The following is a 19,109-nucleotide window of genomic DNA, read 5'->3' as shown; positions in this document are numbered from 1 at the left end:
AAAACACTCTGATGGTGACACATGAGCCACTCTCTGTCCAGAGGACATGACTAGGGAAGAGGTGTGCAGTCCTGCTGGGCACTGGCAGCCCTGCTGTGACCATGAGGGCTTCCAGCCTAGGACGACCCTGGTGGTCTGTGTCACAGAGAGGGAGGCAGAACACACCTGCGACATCCATGGCCCCATTTAACTTCTCCATCTAGCACCCGGGTGGCCTCCCTCACCCCTGCACACGGCTGGGTGTTCCCTGCTGCTCCAGCCTGTTGGAGTAGGGCCTGTTGTTACTGCAGCTGAAAGCTTCCATTCCCACAGACAAGCCACCCAGATCAACAGTGCTCAGAGAGCAGGGCGCGTGGTTGCCTTCTTCGAAAAACAAAAGCTCTACAACTTGAAGAGGCATAAGGAGGCTGGGGGTTGAAGCAAACCAGAGTGGGGCAGACAGGCCCAGACTTGGCAGAGGGTCTTAGAAAGTACATATCAAGTAAATCCAGAAAGAGGTTGGAGAGGTGTTTACAAACCACAATGAAATGAAGAGCCCAGCTCTTCAAAGGAGGGTAACTCGTGTCTCAACCCTCAAACTTGGTCAAGAAAATCTAGGATGTTGGGAAATGGTAAAAAATAGACTGAAATTTTATCTTGTATGAAGAGATTAAGATGATTGTAATTTTTGACTCTAATGATAAAATATGAATTAACACATTTCTAAATTTAAAGTAATCATGTGAAAAATTGAAGGCAGGAGAAATATATCCTGCAGTTTCTTAGAAAAGACAAGGTAAACTAAACATAATTCAGACAGCAAAAGACTGAAACATCAAAGTCATTTATTTTAAACAAAAAATAATGAGCAGAGACCAAACATATAATTTTTTTGTGACAGTAAATGAAAGGAACAGGACATGAAGTCATAGAAACCGTAAATAAACGGAATTTTATGAAAAAGTTTGCATATAGAAAAACACTGAAACAGAATATCCGAAACATGACAGTTATGGGCTAGTCAAATCACACAGGTGTTTTAATTTCATTTTTCAATTTTTTGGTAATAAACGAGTGTATTTATCACCATGAACTTATCCTGAACTTAACTAAACTTGAATATCTATTTATGTATTATGTATGTTAATTATATAAATGCAGTCATGAAAATGACAGAAAGATACTTTGGGTTTTGCTTTTGTCATACATTTTGCTTTAATCATTTCAGGAATGATAGAGAACTCAGACTGAGGAAGGAGTTAGGCCCCAGGCGAAGCAGCTGCAGCTGGTCTCCTGCTGATGCTTCGTGATGGGCTCCGATTGGGTGCATTCCTGTGGATTTCCCAGCCCAACATGTGTGCAGAGAAGGCCCTCAGTCTAGGGGAAGGACAAAAGGAGGGAGAAGAGGCAGCTGGAATCCATCTTGGCTGAGAGATGCGCACACACCTGGAAGGACCCTGAGTCAGACCAAATGTGGGCACAAGTGAGATGATAGGCCGGAGACAACCCAGAAAACTGTCCCCACATAAGCAAACTAAGCCTCCCCTGCTGCCTGCATGACTCACTCCAAATTCACCCGTGTGCCCTTCCACATGTACTTTGCTTTAAATAAACACTGTTTCTATTTCACAGTCTTGGTCTCTTTGCTGAATTCTTTCTTCAAGGAAGACGAGAACCAAGGTCGTTCTTCTCCACAGAATCAAGACGGGAATGCTTGGCCAGGCGTCCACGAGTTGCAATTCCTTCCCACTAGGTGCTGCAGAGCCGACCAGCATTTGCTGGGTTGACACCAGCAGGCCCCCTGCCATCTCCCCTCGTCGTCTTGGATGAGTGAGTCCTGGTAGAGAAAGCTCCATGTGGCCAAGGATGAGGGCCTTAGAGGTGCTGGCCTGTGCTCTGGATCCCAACTGACCTCCATCCAAAGGGGTCGGGGGAGGAGGGAGGGTCCCGCACTCACACAGCCCCTCAACAGACACCCATGCAGCGGCCCTGAACAGCGGCTGAGGTCACCGCTGTGGATGCCGGGTGCCTTCCTGCAGAGGTTTCCTCACTCCAGGCTCTCGCTCCAGAGAAGGCAGGTCGCTGGTCTGGAAGGGAGACATCTCTACCAATTCTAAGTCACCTGAGAGATGTGGTTTTCTAAGGAAAAGATGCCAAATCACTCTCAGCCTGATGGAGGGGAGGTTAGCATTAGTGGCTGAAGGTGGGAGGTTTGGGTGAGAGGGCACCTCCACCCACAACCTTCGGCTAATCCATCTGCAGAGCCAGAGGAGGGAAGCCAGGCCCCGTGAGCCCGGGGGAGCTGCTGGGCAGCGACCGTAAGGAGGGGCAGGCGGTGGCGTGGGCACACCCCAGGGAAGTAAGCGCAGGAGACATCAGAGCACAGCGAGAGTGGACGTCCTGCCCCAGGCTCACACCACTCGGTCCTTCTAGAAGGAAAATGCCACAGCAGTGGTTACTCAGAGATAACGTGAGGATAAGGCATCATTTCCAAAGTGATCTGTTGGTAATTCTTGCTGTCTTTAACATCCAGCTGTTTTTCTGGGGCTTCTTGTTTCCTATTCAACATCTGGAGGAGCCCATAAAGTTGGGGACAAGGCGGATATGTAGAGTCTCTTCTAATTAAAAAAAGCAAACTAATTAGGAATATGTCCCAGGCGAGAGAGAACAGTGATGGTTTCTCTCTAACCTGCAGGGCAACTTGATGGAAGAAAAGGGAAGCTTCACTGGATTGTGCAAATCCACCTAGACTTGCTGATAGAAGTGCGTTGTTGTCATCAGTTGTCTATTTTATACATAGTATCAATAATGTATATGTGGTGACCTAAATGGGAGGGAAGTCCAAAAGGGAGGGGATATCTGTATGTGTCTGGCTGATTCATTTGTTGTGCAGTGGAGGCTAACACAACATTGTAAAGCAACCGTACTCCAGTAAAAATTAATAATAATTTTTAAAAGTGCACTGTTGTTACAGGTGGGCTGCGTGTCCTGCACGTGGCTGAACCCAGTCTTTCCCTGTTTCTAATCATGGAATCCCACGTTGGTAACCTTGACTGAATGGCGTTTCTTCTTCAGCATCATTATCAATTCTTTTAAAAGGGCAAAAGGGGGCATTTTCTGAGATCTGAATCCCTCTCTACTCTGCCCCCTGAGCCTCCCCTGAATTCCCCCGAGGGGACCCCACGTCTCCCTGTCTGTCCGTCTGCACAGCCCTGACCGTCCTTTTGGTTTTTTCCAGGAGGCATTCTGCTAACACTTCCCCCATTCATGCCTCATAATCACTTACAGTGACCCCAAAGCAGCTTCTGAGTAAAGGATTTGAGGACAAGGAGTTTATTTGGGAGGTGATTCCGGAGGCTGGGTCAGGAGACTCCTTGGTGGGAGTCTTGGTGTCTTGGCGGGGCCACCGAAGGTAGGCAAGCTGGGTATTTATCCACTGATTCCCAGCCCAGTGGCTGCAGGTGGCTCCCAGGCACAGAGGAGGGCTGTCAAGCAGGAAGCCTTGGCCGGAGCGGAGCCCCCTGCACAGGTGGCCTACAAGGTGGGCTGCAGCGGGCAGGGCCCCCAAGCTTCTGCTCCAGCCTCATCATGGGCACAACGTCGTCTGTGCCGGGGGTCACCTGCCCCCCGTGCCTCCGTGCTGGCCCACGTGCCTGCTGTCTCTGCCTTGTAAGCATGGCCAGCCCACACCCTTGACCTTCTCCTGTCCCCTGCCATCCCCATGCACCCGTCCGGTTTCCCTCCATTCTCTGGCAGACCCTAGAAGGAGCGTCCACGCTTCCCTCTCTGTCCCCACGACAGGACACCTGAGCCGCCTGGAGTCGGTCCCGTTGAGCTGTTTCGTCCTGTCCAGAGGCAGCGTCTTCAGGCTGCTGTCCACAGCTCCCAGACTGTCCCAGGCAGCTTTCCTTCTTTATGGGAGTCCACCCCTCCTGCTTTCCCAGGTGACCCATCTCTCGCGGTGATGCTTCCTCTTCCTTCTCCTCCATACGTAGCCAATCCCTAGAGGTTCCTACACTTTGTGATTTGCATCCAAATGGCCAAATGTGCAGTGTGGGCCCTTGACCACGGGAGAAAGTGAGGTGTTTTTTTAAATTAATTTTTATTTATAGTTGCTTTACAAAAGTGAGGTTTTGTACGTATTATCTAATCTTCCCACTACTTGGGAGGCTGAGAGCTGTGAGTTAGGCCCCCGTGCTGGCTGGGGGCTGGCCGGGGACGCCTGTGGCCTGGGGAACTCCTCGGCATTCTCCCCAGACCACGCTCGTGGAGAGATGCCTGCAGAGCCTGTTTAGGGGGGCCATCCCTGGCCATGGGGGTGACCTTGGCCATTGAGCACAGAGACTGACAAGGGAAGCAGGGGCTCAGTCATTGGTTTTAAAAATACAGAAATGCTTTACTTCAGTGTCATCAAAATAGAAGCTTTTTTTTTTTTTTTTTAAATAAGTTTTCTGTTTTGTCACATTGCAAGGCTCCATCTATTTCAGTTCCTGGCCTGCATCCCCCCCACCCTTTCCCTGTCTCAGAGGATACCAGGACCCACCCCAGCAAGGAGGAAGCACATCTTTTCCAGGAACTCGGAGGATTTTCAACCTCAGCAGTAATAAATATCCTCGGCCCAGATCTGACAGAACACGGACTCGCCCCTTTAACTGTGTCTAATAGAAATATTTTCTTGCTGGTGCGTGATTGTCTGTTTTGGACGCTCCCAGCGGGAGGGTGTAGAATCACCAGGCCAGGGAAACTTCCAGAGAGCCATCCTTGCACCGTATCGATGGGTTGAGACCTTCTTAACACGTTTCACTTGTGATCTTTTAAAGCTGTCAGACCAGAGTGATTTTCAGTCACTTTGCTCTGGAGTGGATTTAAAATCATGTCCCAAAGGTGGTAGATTAATAGATTAAAAAGGCAAAGTATTAATCTAGTGCATTGTCCTGTGTCCTTACCTGCAAGATACGGTATAACTGTCACGAGGCCATGGCAGCTATTCAATGAAGCATCAAGGGGCTTCGAGATGCTTCCAGCAACGGGTCCATGGAGTGTTTGGACCAAAGGGCTACCTGGTCTGACCAGATGTCGGGGAGGAGGAGGCGTGCCCACGATTCCCCCAAAGTGATTAGTTTTATACTTTGTTCTTTGGACACAGGGGAAAACCTGTTTACTTGTTCCAGGTAAGTCTTGGAACAATGTGACCCACTGTGTATTTATCTTCACAATTTTCTTGAAAGAGATAAATATTATTCTTCATTGTTTAATGTTGAATTCCCAAGGAAGGCAAGAGGACGATATTAGAGACATCCATTGCCTTCAACATGTTGCTTTTCAGGATTTGTGGGTAAAAATGAGAGTTTGTATCAACAGCCGTCTGAAACCTCACCAGCTGCCCAGGACTTTTTTTGAGTTGAATCCGCTAAACCATTGCTGTGTTCCAGGCAGGCTGAAGTTTTCATTCCTCCTTTTATGTTTTGCAGTTTAAGGTCAATTTCTGGAGCAGAACTGGGAATTCTGTGTCGTGCAAGGAAACTCCAGCTTTGATTCAGAAACGACAAAGGTCTTCTGGTCTGAGTGGCACTTGGTGTGCGTGTCATCAAGTCCAGAGCGAGTCAGCCCCAAGGAGCCGGCTCTGCGTCCCTCCCGTGGCGGCCCGGGGGCCTCAAGTGCGCGAGCAGTCACGGTCACAGGACAAACCCTCTACCTGTCCCCGCTCTCTCCCCAGAGCCTGGTACGGACCAAGCACCCAGTAGGTGCTCACTAAGTGCCCAGTGCATCCAGGCATGTTTGGGTGAAATCTGTGCTCTGCCTACTTGGAAGTCTGCAAGCTCATTCTGGGACCTTCACGTACCCTGAAGAATTGCCTTGTGACTCACTCACAGGGGTTGCTCTAGAATATTTTCTCTCCTTCTGTGCTTTATACAGAGACTTTTGTACAAGACTTTGTACTTGAGACGCTGTCTTTAGTGCTGCTTCCCCTGACCCCAGGATGCGAATGCCTGCCGACAGCCAGACCCTCATGGTACACACGTTCTTTTTTCTTAGAACAAGCACCAGCCAAGCAAAGCTCACATGAAACTTTGAATGCTGACTGTACAGGCTCAGCTCAAAGGTGTGTTTTCTTGCTTCTGAAATTTCAGAAACAAAAAATCCTTGCAGGAGCCCCTTCACGGCCTCGCCCCCTAAATCATGAGAATGTCTGAAGCTTTGTGTCACTGGGACCATATTTTCTATGGTGTTCTTTCAAAGTATGTTCCTGGAAAAGTACTTTGGGAGGGAGAATCTGAAGTCTTAGAAATTATTATTATTTTCATTTCACCAAGAAGTAATGGGGCAGAACAGCCTGGCGGCCGCGTGCCCAGTATAATCCCTGGGGGAGCCCCGGTACATCTTGTCTGAGAGACCCCCCGGCTGGGTCCCGGTGCATGGCCTGGTGAGGCTTGGCTTCAACACAATTTGGGGTCTTGTTTTTCCAAGGCCAGGCTCCCTGGAGCTGCCGGATGGTGTCACAGGGATGCAGACGGCTCTTTACAAACACCAGGGCAGTTTAACTTCCGAGGCTCCGCGTGTGTGTTACACAGAAAATCCCGTAGCACAGTTGTTTGTGCAAGGGACAAAAATACTAAGTTAGGGGGGTGCTCAGCAGTGTGGTCAGCTCAGTCCCTGCTCTGTGGGGCCCTGAGGCCAGCCTGGTACCCAGAGACGCTGGGACTCACAGGAGACCTGGGAGGGGCTGGATGGTCCTCCTGCGAGCCAGACAGCCCTGGCCGAGGCCCTAAGGAGACAGGGAGGTTTTCAGGGATTTGGGGCCACCCCACAGGGTGACAGAAAGAGGAGGTACAGGTGGGCATTTGTCAGGACGCACAAGCTAGTGGAAAGGCTCTCAGCAAACATCAACTGATGTGCTGGTGTCTGGAAAGACGCCATGCATGTTACTGACACAGAAAAGACACTCACTTCCTGTGACTTTAATGTCTGTGAGATCAAAACGTATATGAAACTTGCTTTTTTCCCTCTCAGAAGTATGTTTTTAAGGTCTGGTCATCTTCAAGTTAAAGCTGGAGCATTTCCTTTTAACTTGTGTGGGATATTTTGTCCTTGGACTTTGGACTGGGTGTCGGTCTCCCCTGTCTTGAGTGAGCTCCAGGTGGCCACCTTGCCTGTCTCATCACTGCTCCTTCTTATGTCCATCACAGGGGTCCTGTGTGACCGGAACCGACCAGGGGAATGAGTGAGTGAGTGAGTGAGTGAGTGAGAGAGTGAATGAGTGAATGAGTGAGTGAATGAATGAGTGAGTGAATGAGTGAGAGAGTGAGTAGTTGAGTGAATGAATGAGTGAATGAATGAGTGAGTGAATGAGTGAGTGGTTGAGTGAATGAGTGAGTGAGTGGTTGAGTAAATGAGTGAGTGAGTGTATGAGTGAATGAGTGAGAGTGAATGAGTGAGTGAATGAGTGGTGGAGTCGAATGAGTGAGTGAGTGGTTGAGTGAGTGGTTGAGTGAATAAGTGAGTGAGTGAATGAGTGATTGAGTGAGTGGTTGAGTGAGTGAGTGAGTGAATGAGTGAGTGAGTGAATGAGTGAGTGAGTGAGTGGTTTAGTGAATAAGTGAATGAGTGAATGAGTGAGTGAGTGAGTGGTTTAGTGAATAAGTGAGTGAGTGGTTGAGTGAGTGAGTGAGTGAATGAGTGAGTGAGTGGTTGAGTGAGCGAGTGAGTGTCCAGTGTCAAAGGCAGACACCATGTGCTCCTTCTCTCAAGGAGCTCGCAGGCTAATAAGGAAACAGAGCTACCTCCAGGGGCTGTAATACATCCAGTTGTGGTGGTGCTGTGGATGGTAGAAAAGGTTGCTCAGGTCTGCCAGGCATGGGGAAAGCAGGGAAGGCTTCCTGGAGGAAGAGACAGGATAGTAAGCAGCAGGTGGGACCAGTGAGCAGCAGCCCAACATTTTCACCCCAAGACAGCAGTCTGATGTGTGGGGGACAAAGCAGGGAGTCCTGAGGCAACAGTTGTGAGTGTCCCTTGGTGTGCATGGAGGGCGGGCAGGTGAGGGTGAGCAGAGGGGGCTGCACTGGTCCGGGGGGGTTGGAGGGGCCCCAAGGACACAGTAGAGGTGGAGACAGGCAGGGACTGGAGAGCAGATGACGATGTGACGGCACGGTGGGTGGAGGGGACAGGATCGGGGGAGGGGCTCCGCTGGGGTGCAGGTGAGCGTTGCAGAGAAGTAGAGCTTCAGGTGACAACAGGTGGTCCCTCTGGTGACCGGCAGCAGGCTGTTGGGTGGGGGGATTTGGCACGTTTGTAGGATGGGCAGCCGGGGGAGTACAAGGAGCCCCCAGGGAAGGGTGGGAATGGAGAAGAGCACAGGGCTGAGGGTGGAACCCCAGGACCCCAGCATCTTGGGGGACCAGAGGGAGAGGATCAAGCAGAGAAGGAGCCCCAAGGGGGTCGGGAGTGGAGGCAGAGCCTGCAACCTCCTGGAACCATATGGGAAGAGCAGGTTTCCAGATGATTCCACATCCCCAAGATGCCAAGAAAGAGGAACTGAGAGAAGTGGTCTTTGGGTTTCTGCATCACATGACCAGGGTGGTGACAGGGCAGAACAGTTTGGTGGCAGGAGGGGAGCTGAAATCCCATGGAAGATGGGTGTGGCCATAGTCTCGTAAATATTTTAAATAATCAAACACCAAGAGCGTGACAGTCTCACACGTTTTCAGTTGTTTTGTATCTGAGAAGAGCAGATAACATTCCTTAATGTTTTTTTATGGAATATGAAAGGTGTTTAAATGTGTACATTTGCAAATCAATCTTCCAGCCTTGGATAGCTACATGGCATCCTAGGAATCCCCTTTCTTGCCCCAAATGCATGCACAGAGCCTTTGTGAGGACAGTTGTCTATTCTGCAGAACTCCCTGGCTGCCAGCGTGGCCCCGTGCTCACCATGCACCGCTCAGCACACAGTAGAGAGGGCGGGGGGCAGTCCTGGCCGGGCTGGGCTCCTGAAGCAAATTCACAAGGAGGCCGGGCACTTGACATCTTAGGCGGGGTTGGAGATGGACGGGAGGTTTAATCAGAGTTGGAGGGGGAAGCAGGGTATGGCTTCTCTCCATTTCAGGCACAAGCACGGACCCCAGATCCCGCTGATCTAAAAACAATCAGAGCTGAGAGGCGTGTGTGTGGGGTGGGGGTGAGGTGTGGATGGAGAGGAGGTCGGGCAGGGAAGGCAGGAACACTGGCTGTGAGGTCCCTGGAAACTGGTCCAATTTTGCCCCGAGTGAGGCCTTGTTGAGTGGCATCCTCTCTGGCCCTTCCTGTTCCCTGGGCCACCGGCTTTGGCCTGATCTGCTTCTGCCTCCGTTGGGCCAGATGCTTCAAGGAGTTTCTGGGTTGGGTTTCATCGCTGCTAACAGGCAGGTAAGATGAGGCTTGTCTGCGCCATCGATTCCGATTTTGTCTCTGGCGCGTGGAGCCGGAGGACACAGACTGCTGGGGCGATAGGGATAGACGGAGCCATCAGGCCCGGGTGCAGGGGTGGGAGGAGAGGCCCAGGTACCACCCGGATGGCTCTCCCGTGATGGGTGGGCTGTGGGGGTCCTTGTCTTCATGTGGAAGTCCTCGCCAGGTGCCACCCGAGGGTTTCCCCAGGGCTTCCAGCCTTTCTTGCTCCCAGGTGGTGAGTTCACGGGAGTGGCATCTCCGGAGCCCTCACTGCTCCTTCGTGAAGGCGGGTTCCTGTCTCTGTGTGTGTGCAGGTAGCCCTGGACCCCAGACGGTCTGGCCCCTGGTCCCCTTGTGTGTCCTGTCCTGTCCTGCTGCTTCCCAGTCACCTGCCCTCCTCTGGCAGGGCCCTCATCTGTGCTAGATCATGCCCAGGACACACCAGGACACTCCCAGGACACTCCCAGGACACCTGAGGACACACACCAGGACATGCCAGAACACTCCCAGGACACACCAGGACACACCCCAGGACACCCCAGGACATAACCTAGGAGACCCAGAACATACCCTAGGACACACAGGACACACAGGACACACCAGGACACACTCATAAGGTGCCGGTCCTTGAGGAGGAGGCTGTCAGCAGGGGCGACTCAGACAAGGAACTCATGTCCCAAGTAGAAGGAGGAGGTCCTGAGATCCCGAACACCCAGCAGACGCGTCTCAGACACGAGTTGGCTGCAGGCCTGCCTGGTGCTGGGGGTGGACGGTGACCAGCTGCTGTCATCCCAGGGGTGGTCCCCTCCTCCTGGGGGGTGGCCTTCTCTCAGGGAGGGGACTCAGAGCCTGGACCCCACGGCACATCTGGGGAACGAGGGAGCCGAGCACAGGCCCGCATTCCTCTCAGGGTCTGGCCAGTGTCCCTAGAGGCCGCACCCCTGCCCAGTCTGTGCTGTTTCCCCCAGAAGCTCTGTCCCTCATGTTTTCATCAATTCCCTCCTTAGGGGTGAGAAGGGTAAGGTCAGCCGGGCACCGAGAGCAGCCTGGGCTGTGGCGTGTGTGTGTGCGGGAGGGCAGCCAGGAGCCCCGGCCATCGCCTCCGCTCCCTCCGTGACTGTTCCTGTGCTCAGGTGACCTCTGCTGTGAACCCCAGAGGAGGAGCCAAGGGCTCGGGCATCGCCCTCCCAGAGACTCGCCCCTGAGGGGCAGCCAGGGCTGTGCTGTCCCTTCCCCCAGGCAGGTCCGCCTCCGCCTGCTCTGGGCGCGTAAGTATTCCAGTGTCCTGTGACAAACTGCTATAAACTGGGAGGCTTTAGACAACAGACATTTATTGTCTCACAGCTCTAGAGGCCGGAAGTCCAAAATCCAGGTGTGGGCAGAGCTGTCTCCCTCTGAAGGGTCTGGGGACACCCTATCCCGCTCCCCTCTGGGCCCCTGGTGGCTGTGGCCTTCCTTGGCTTATAGAGGCCTCTTCACTCCAGCCCCCACCTCCAACTTCACGTTGGCTTCTCCTCTCTGTCACCTCCTTTTCTGTCTTACAAGGACACCCACCACTAGATTTGGGGCTCACCCAAACCCAGGATGATCTCATATCAAGATCCTCTGCAAAGTCCTTTAGTTCAAATAAGTTCACCACTGTGGTCTGAATGTGTGTGTCCCCCCAAATTCATACTTTGAAGCCCTAACGCCCAAGATGAAGGTATCAGGAGGTGGGGCCTTTGGGAGGTGATTAGGTCATGAGGATGGAGCCCTCAGGGATGGGATTAGTGCCCTTATGAAAGAGGTTCTATCAGGTGAGGACCTGGTGAGAAGGCACTGTCTACAGCCCGGTGCAGGGCTCTCACTGGAACTCACCCTGCTGGCACCTTGATCTTGGACGTCCAGCCTCCAGAACTGTGAGCAATATGGTTCTGCTGTTTATAAGCCGCCCAATCGGTGGAATGTTGTCACGGCAGCACAGGCGGACAGAGACAGCCACGTTCTGAAGTTGCCAGTGGACATAGCTCTTGGAGGGACGCTGTACAACCCACTACGGTGAGGTTTAGCTAAATGGTGACTTGCACTCGAGGTGGCAGGACCAGAGGCACCCACCCTGCACGATCCAGACACACCAGGCAGGTGTGCTCTGCAACCCCCCCAGGTGCGCTCAGTATTCTTGTCTAGACTCTTGCCCCTGGGTAGACAAGTGCATCTCCATAGGGAGAAAATGAGAGCCAAGAAAAAAAGGAGGTTTGTTTTATTTCTTGCATGTTTATCAAATCAGCATGTTAACTATTTTATGATAAACCAGTCAACATGGTTTCTAAGGGAAGGACAGAAATTCAATACACCTATTCAAACCCAATGTCAAAGGGATTTTTTAAAAAGAAACTTCTTGTGTGTATATTTCCTTGAACTTTTTCTTTGGGCTTGCTTTGCATTTTGTCTTAGGAATTTGAGACTCTCTGAAAATCCCTTGAGATAATGACACGTTTTAGATGAGGAGCCACTGCTCTGAAAAATTCTAGTGCCCAACAGAATCCAGCTGTCTTGGGTGAGGATGACTGGCCCGGCTTCATTCCTGGATATCTCAGGAGGGCTGGGGATTTGACCTGAATCTCTTTGTGTTTAGGTTTCCTCTCTTTTAAAATGAGAATTAATAAAAATGGAATCTCTCTGTTCACCATAATGATGTCAGGGTCATCAGATGGATATAGGGTTCGTGCCTGAGCATTAGAACTCCCCAAGGGGAGATTCACATAAGGACCACATGAAAACCCTGCCGAGCTGGAAGAGTCCCAGGTGTGGCAAGTTTAGTGTCAGGTGGGCGAACCTTGGGCTCCTGGGAGCAGAGGAGGAACTGCTCTCCTGGACCTGGTGCAGCAAACCCTCAGCCCAGCTCCTGGGGCAGCCTTGCGCCTCCCCTTGCTCTCTTGCATAACTAGCTCCACCATCAAGTGGCAAGATGCTGGTACACACTTTCATTCTCCTGTGAATACTTTCAGGGAAGAACACAAATTTGCCAAGAACATCCAGGACTCTGGGTGCTTTGCCTTTGAAGACTTCGGAAAATTTAGATCACACATAATTTATACTTCAGAAGATAAGGCTGATCTGGGAAAATGTAATTTTGACTAATTTATTGGCACTTGCTTGACTCTTCTCCCTATGACACATCTGCAGATAATTTCCCTCCACAATCTGTTTTGGGGTTTCCTGGTTATCAAAGCCCCACACATCTGCCAGCCGCATGAGCTGGGGGAGCTCACGTCTGCACCCAGCCTGGCCTCCCTGGACACTCCTGGGTCCTCCGCCAGACGTGGGCGAAGAAAAGATTTCACACACAGAAGGGGAGCTGACTAGCAGTCTTCCTGTTGCTATCGTCTTATTCTTCCTTCTCGTGTTTCCATCTTATTTGTCAGTGCAATAGAATCTGTGATGAGAAATTGGAGGGAACGATTTTGGATTAATATCAGGCCATGCTCCTGGCAGCCCCAGTGGCACTGCTCCCAGGCTGACACTGAGCTGACCTGGCCCAGCCCACTCTCTGCAGAGGAGTACCATCTGAGGCTGTACACATGGCCCCGTCTGTCTTCCCAGGGGTCTGGACATCCTCCCTCCTCCCGGACACTCTCCTCACCTCGCTCGGCTGAGTTTCTCTCCATGACGTCATTCCTCTCCGAGCCCGCGGGGCGGTGACACCATTTATTCGCTGGTCAGCACCCACTGCCGAGCAGGTTAAGAAAGACAGTTCTGGAAGCCTGAGTCTGGGAATGTGATTAACACACCTGTCCAAGCTCAGGAGGCGTCTGGATAGTGAATAACAGGGCAACCCAAAAGGTGGATTCGCTTGGTTTCCAGTATTCTTGCAGGCAGCAGAGAAAGCAGCTCGTGAGAGGAAAAAGCAATTCTTCCCAGAAAACCAACAAGAAAATAAAAACAAAACCAGAAAACTGTTTGGTGAGAAAACCTCATCTCGACAGTTTCCTCCAAGAGCAGAAGTTCCGGCCACGTCCCTTAGAGCGGCTGTCCCAGGTCTGGTCCATCAGTGGCTGCCCTGGGTCAGGGCAGGCTGAGGTCATCTCCATGGGGCCAGGGTCCTCAGGCCTTTTGACTCACATCATTGACTTCATTCTCTCCTGGACCCCCTGGGGACCTCCCAACCGCAGCCGTGATGAGCCCACGGGGAAGCCCACAAGGTCAAGGTGCTTGCTGTGGGGTGTCGGGCCTGCCCTCCATCCTGGGCCAGCATGTGTCCCCACATCATGGCTCAGGCTGCCCCGCTGGGAAGGCAAGGTAGCAGCTGGGGCCTGGGCCACCAGGTGGCAGGAACGGATCCAGGCTGGTTTCCACTCCCACAGAGGGGGTGGTTAGAACCTCTCAGTGGCTAAGAGTCTGGAAGTCTGTGTGTACTCTGCCTCATGGGTAGACGGAAAAGCTTTCTGTATTAGTTTTTGATTGACTCTTCTTCATGGTTCTGCTGGGTGGGCAGACAGTCAGGGCTCAGGCCAGGCACTTGGTGACGTGTGCATTTGCGGGGACGGGTCCTCCCTGCAGTTTGCACAGCTCTCTCAGTGCCGCTGCAGCTGAACACGCATGATTCCTGGGCCAGCACTTCTCCTGGAGATGTGAGTCCTCAAATGATGCCACCCAGTGAATCTTGTAGAGTCAGATCCAATTATTTAGATAGTGTTGCTGTTCATATTCATGTAACATGAAACCTCTGGACTCCATAAAGTTACCTGAAAACAGGAGGAACAAGACAGACAAAGGAACCAAAGGAAAACACAACACGACCTTGTGGTCCATACAGAGTCTGAGTACGGAGGGAAAGGGCAAGTCCATCTGCCCACAGCTGCAGGGGAAGTGGGTTTCCCAACCTCTTTCTGTGTGTCTCAAGAGCTTCCAAAGAATATTAAGAAAGACAGAAAGGAGAGAAAGAAGAAAAGATGGGGGGGGGGCGGAGCGGAGAAAAAGGAAGGAAAGGATGGGAGAAATCCCAGAGAAAAGTTCAAGCCCGAAGCGCAGGGATTTGCACTAAGAGGTCCTCCACTGTTGAGAGTTTATTTAGCCCCAGTAAGTGAGCGTCTCCTTGGATGATGGAGCCGTAGAGATCAAGTCTGTTTACAGGAAGGATGGCGTCTCATTTCCAGAATCACCTGAAGTGTTGGGAAGGGCTGTGGATCCTGAGTCCTAGGGTCGTCGTGGAGAGTGAGTGCTCCTGAGGGGCCGGCGTCTAAGCCTTTGACAGTGTCCTCGTCCTGGCCGAGCTGGCCGTGCACACAGACCTGCACCATCTCTGACCGACCAGTGCTTTGATCCTGCCCAAGGACGGTCAGCGTCTGGGGGAGCAGACAAGGGCCGGCTCGAACCCTAGCTCACCCCCGCTGCGGGGGCCCTACCGCCCTGGCGCTCACACTCCAGGCATTCTCGCGCCTGTCAGCGTCATCGTGCGTGCACGGCGGGTTCACCACCGTGCCCTGTGTTCCCGTGTCCACCTCACCTCTCCGCGCTCTGTCCCTGACGTCCAGTCCCCAGGGCTGGTGAACTTGCAGTGGCAGCTAATAACGCTCACCAGACCGCACCGTGGCCCAGGCCGCAGGCTGCTTCACAGGGCACTTCCTCCGCACACAGATTCTGGAGGAAGGATCCCTGTAGTCGTTCCCCGGGGCTGCTGTAACAAAATGCCACAAACGTTGTATCTTGAAACAACAGAAATGCATTCTCTCACAGTTCTGGAGCCCCAACGTCTGAAATGAAGATCCTGGCAAGGCCACACTCGCTCCCTCTGGAGGCTCCAGGGGCGGATCCTTCCTTGCCTCTTCCAGCAGCCGGTGGCCGCCTTTGTTCCTTGGTTCATGGCTGAAATTGGAGATTCAGTTACTCATGTGTCTCATGGACCAGGTGCTATGATCTCCTCGTGCTACTTGGGCTTCCTCGTGGCACGGCAGCCTCAAGGCAGTGGAGCTCCTTGTGGGATGTCACAGGGTCCATACTGAGGGTTCCAGTGAGCCAGGGAAAGCCTGGGTAATTTCCAGGGACTAGCTTCAGAAATCACAAGTATCCTTTCTGCTGTATTCTTAGTTAAAACAACCACAAGCCCTCCCAGATTTAAGAAGAGGGGACAGAGCCCTGAATCTCAGTTGAAGGACTGTCCAAGAAATTCATGGCCATTTTCCTTTAAAAGAATATTACAGCCTGTCCTCTGGTCACAAATTGTTTACATCCTTCTCTTGTGCAAAATAGGTCAAGACCATGTTCAGCCATTCTGACACCAGGCTCTGGCTCCTTGTGAGGATGAGGCATCTGTGTGTGGTTCCTTGCACACAGTTCCTCCCAATATAAAGACTTATGCCATTTGCAGAGACGTGGATGGACCTGGAGACTGTCATACAGAGTTAAGGAAGTCAGACAGAGAAAAGCAAATGTCGTATATTAATGCATATATGTGGAATCTGAAAAAAATCGTATAGATGATCTTATTTACAAAGCAGAAATAGAGACACAGACGTAGAGAACAAACATATGGATACCAAGGGGGGAAGGAGGTGGGATGAAATCAGAGATTGGGATTGACACATATACACTATTGATACTATGTATAAAATAGATAACTAATGAGAACCTACTCTATAGCACAGGGAACTCTACTCAGTGCTCCGTGGTGACCTAAATGGGAAGAAAATCCAAAAAAGAGGGGAAATATTTATACAGATAGCTGTACTTCGCTGTACAGTAGAGACTAACACAACATTGTAAAGCAACTATACTCCAATAAAAATTAAAGAAAAAAAAAAAGACCTGTGTGCAAAAGAGTCATTTGTCGTTTTCTACAAGAAATGACCTGAGTTTGTAACTGAATAGCCTACTCAGCTTACTGCCTGATGTTAAATGTTTTAGTTCCAAAACACTCTTTTTTTTGTTGTTACTGTTTTTGTACTGTTTCAGTTCAACTTGATACAATTTCTTTAAAAATGTTGTGGATTTCGTTTGTATCACTTTATAATCATATAGTCAAAAGTCACATCCACAACATTTTCAAGGTAAGTCCTTCTCTAACTTGAGCTCCCTTTGAGCACAGAGTGGGAAACACCTTTAAAATTCATAGAAGCCCTATTGTTTAATAAGCAAGGTTTGTGCCTTGAGATTCTTAGAAGATAAGTTAGTTTGAAAGAGTCTGTGAAGGACTGCCTTAAATCTTTCTCTGGAGAAACTGAAGATGTGAAACAGTTTATTTTCAAAGCCAGCAAGTCCTGCCTGTTTATATTTCCTCCGAATCCTTCTTGAAAACCGAATAATTCCTTCTGCAACTCATCCTTCTTTCTCCTTACCTTATGATGTTCATCTAAAAAGAAAATAGTTGACACTTTCAGCATTCTGCCTAAATATTTCCATAGACAAGTCCATCATTTCCTTGCATGCATTTGCTATTTTCTCCATTATTTCAGGCAATAATTTTGCTAACATTTCCACCACTGAATAGCAAGGGTCATCTTTCCTCTGATAACGTTTTCCTCACTTTTTATTGAGTTTTCACTGACACCTCTTATGACACAGCTCTGGCTTCTTTCAACAGTCTCCTTAAGACCCTAAAACCAGTGTATTTTAGGTTTTCATGATGGCGGCGTCTCACTTCCAGCTGTCAGATCCTGTCCCCGTTCCTACTGATGCAAGAAAAATCACCCAGAACTTAGTGGCATAAACAGCCATTTAAATTTGCTAATATATTCAGGGAGCTAAGGATTTAAACAGGCCACTGAGGAGATGGTGTGTCTCTGATTTGCAGCGTCTGGACAGAAACACACCAAGTTTGTCCTGACCCATAGGATGGGGCGGTGGTGGGGGGGGGAATGATTTGAAGAAAAATTCAGCAAAACTTTCTGGTGCTGGAACTGTCAGCCAGAATGCTTCCATGTGGCTGAAGTTCTTCAACCCGATGGACTCTTCAACTCCAGGGCTCAAAAGAGCAAGATGGAAGCCGTGTTATGTGTTTTAAACTAGCCTCAGATGTGTGAGATGTGTCGCCAATGCTGTGCTGTGTGGGTTGCAGGGATGCTGGCCACTGAGGATTGAAGAGGAGGGGGCTTGTGGCCCACGGCTCCGTGGGGGGAGCGAGGAAGACTTTTGTGGCTGTTTTTTTTTTTTTCCTTAAATCACCTCATGCATTATGCCAAACTAAATTAACTAAACCGATTCCAAATCATGAAACTGCCAGGTAGCTGAGGGCAAACGATTTTCTACTCATTCATTAATGGAATCCATCTACCCATCCATGTGTTTACACACATATTCCCACGACGTAGCTCGCATGACAGGCTCTGCAGAGCTGTGCTCACCCTTCTCCACCCTCACTGGCTCTGTTCTGTCTCAGAGGACCCCTCCCACTCTGGGGGGAGGCTGTCAAGCATCCCAAGGGCCCCCTGCCTCCTCCACGCCCCTCTCTCGTCCACTGCCCCCCCAGCCATTAGAAAGTTCTCTCTACAATGCAAGGTGGATTGTATTATTTCTTGCTCACAACTTTCAGGGGCTCCAGCTGCTTCTATGACAAAGCCAGGTACCCTGGAGTGTTATCTGAGGCCCCGGGGACTTGGGCCCGCCCTTCTGTCCAGTCTTGGCGTCTCAGCCCCCTCCTTCCTTTGTTGCTCTCCTGATGGACTCGAGCCTCAAACACAGAGCTCTACCCGGACGCTTGAAGGCTCTGTCTCTATTTCACTCTCAGTCTCTCCCTTTCTCTCTCTCTCCTTGGCCTTGGTAACTCTGCGTGGAGCCTTCTCTGCTTTTCCCTTTGACAAGTAATTCCTTCTCGGCGTTCCAGCCTTTCCTGACGCCCAGGGCTGGCTTGCTGCTGCGTCCACGGGCCCCCATCCAGAGGTTCTCTGTGCTTGTCTCAGTGTCTGTGGCCATAGCTGGACTCCAGGAGGGCAGGACTAGTGTGTCTCGCTCAGCATCGTGATGTTGGCACCTAGCACAATGCCCCGCGCCTAGGATAGTAGTGAGCATTGGTTGAATTGTTTCAGGAACTGTCTCTTCAGATGACTGTGGTCACTTCCGTGCAGGTTGGGGCCTGAGCCGGGTGGGAGGAGTTCATGTTGCTTCCCTGCCCAGCAACGTTAAGACATGATGTCAGACACCGGGAGGGGGACGTCTGCCCCAGAGTGGCGGGGACAGCGGGGTTGCTGAGCATCCTTGCAGCAATGCTGTGAAGCCCAGTTCTGTCCCGCATCCTGCCCGTGCGAGACAGAAGTTCTTTTTAGTTCACTGGTTGACATTTCGGGATCAGTGGGCGTCAGGCTCCGAGGGAGGGAGCCAGAGGGTGGCTGCGGCATGGCCGAGGCAAGACCAGTGGGAATTCAAACCTGTTGGGTCAATGTCAAGGGAAGAGAACGTGAGCTTATTCGCAGTCGCTCGCCATGGATGTATCCTAAGTCCCTCCACATATCTGTGGCCCAGGAATGCAGGACACCGGTTTGGTGTATGAGCCCAATCAGGCGATGGTGTGAGAACAGGGGCTGGCCCTTAATAGGCACCAGGCGCCCTCCATGGTTCCACGGCTGTGGTCCCGACATCTCCTCCTACTTCTGCATCCGGAGAGGGGACAGTTTTCCAGATGGCCGCATATATATGCATACGTTTTCTTTTCCCAACTCACAGTTGATTTTGACAGACAGATGGGCCAAGAGAGGGGAAGTGTTAGTGGGCTCTCTGGCCTGAGGTGTGAAAAG

The 19,109-nt window shown here is 51.1% G+C and overlaps 1 protein-coding gene across 1 annotated transcript in view; it reads left to right on the top strand.

Annotated features, from left to right (window-relative positions):
• Nucleotides 1-1,541, top strand: part of IRX2 (iroquois homeobox 2) — a 36,298-nt gene extending 34,757 nt beyond the window's left edge. Inside the window, exon 5 of the mRNA XM_057540863.1 lies at nucleotides 1,208-1,541. The gene's annotated coding sequence lies outside the window, so the exon portion shown is untranslated. The remainder of the gene's footprint in view (nucleotides 1-1,207) is intronic.
• Nucleotides 1,542-19,109: the final 17,568 nt, after the last annotated feature.

The sequence above is a fragment of the Balaenoptera acutorostrata genome, chromosome 2 (genome assembly GCF_949987535.1).
Source record: "Balaenoptera acutorostrata chromosome 2, mBalAcu1.1, whole genome shotgun sequence".
In the NCBI taxonomy this organism is placed as follows: Eukaryota; Metazoa; Chordata; class Mammalia; order Artiodactyla; family Balaenopteridae; genus Balaenoptera; species Balaenoptera acutorostrata.
This window is presented reverse-complemented; position numbering and strand designations above follow the sequence as displayed.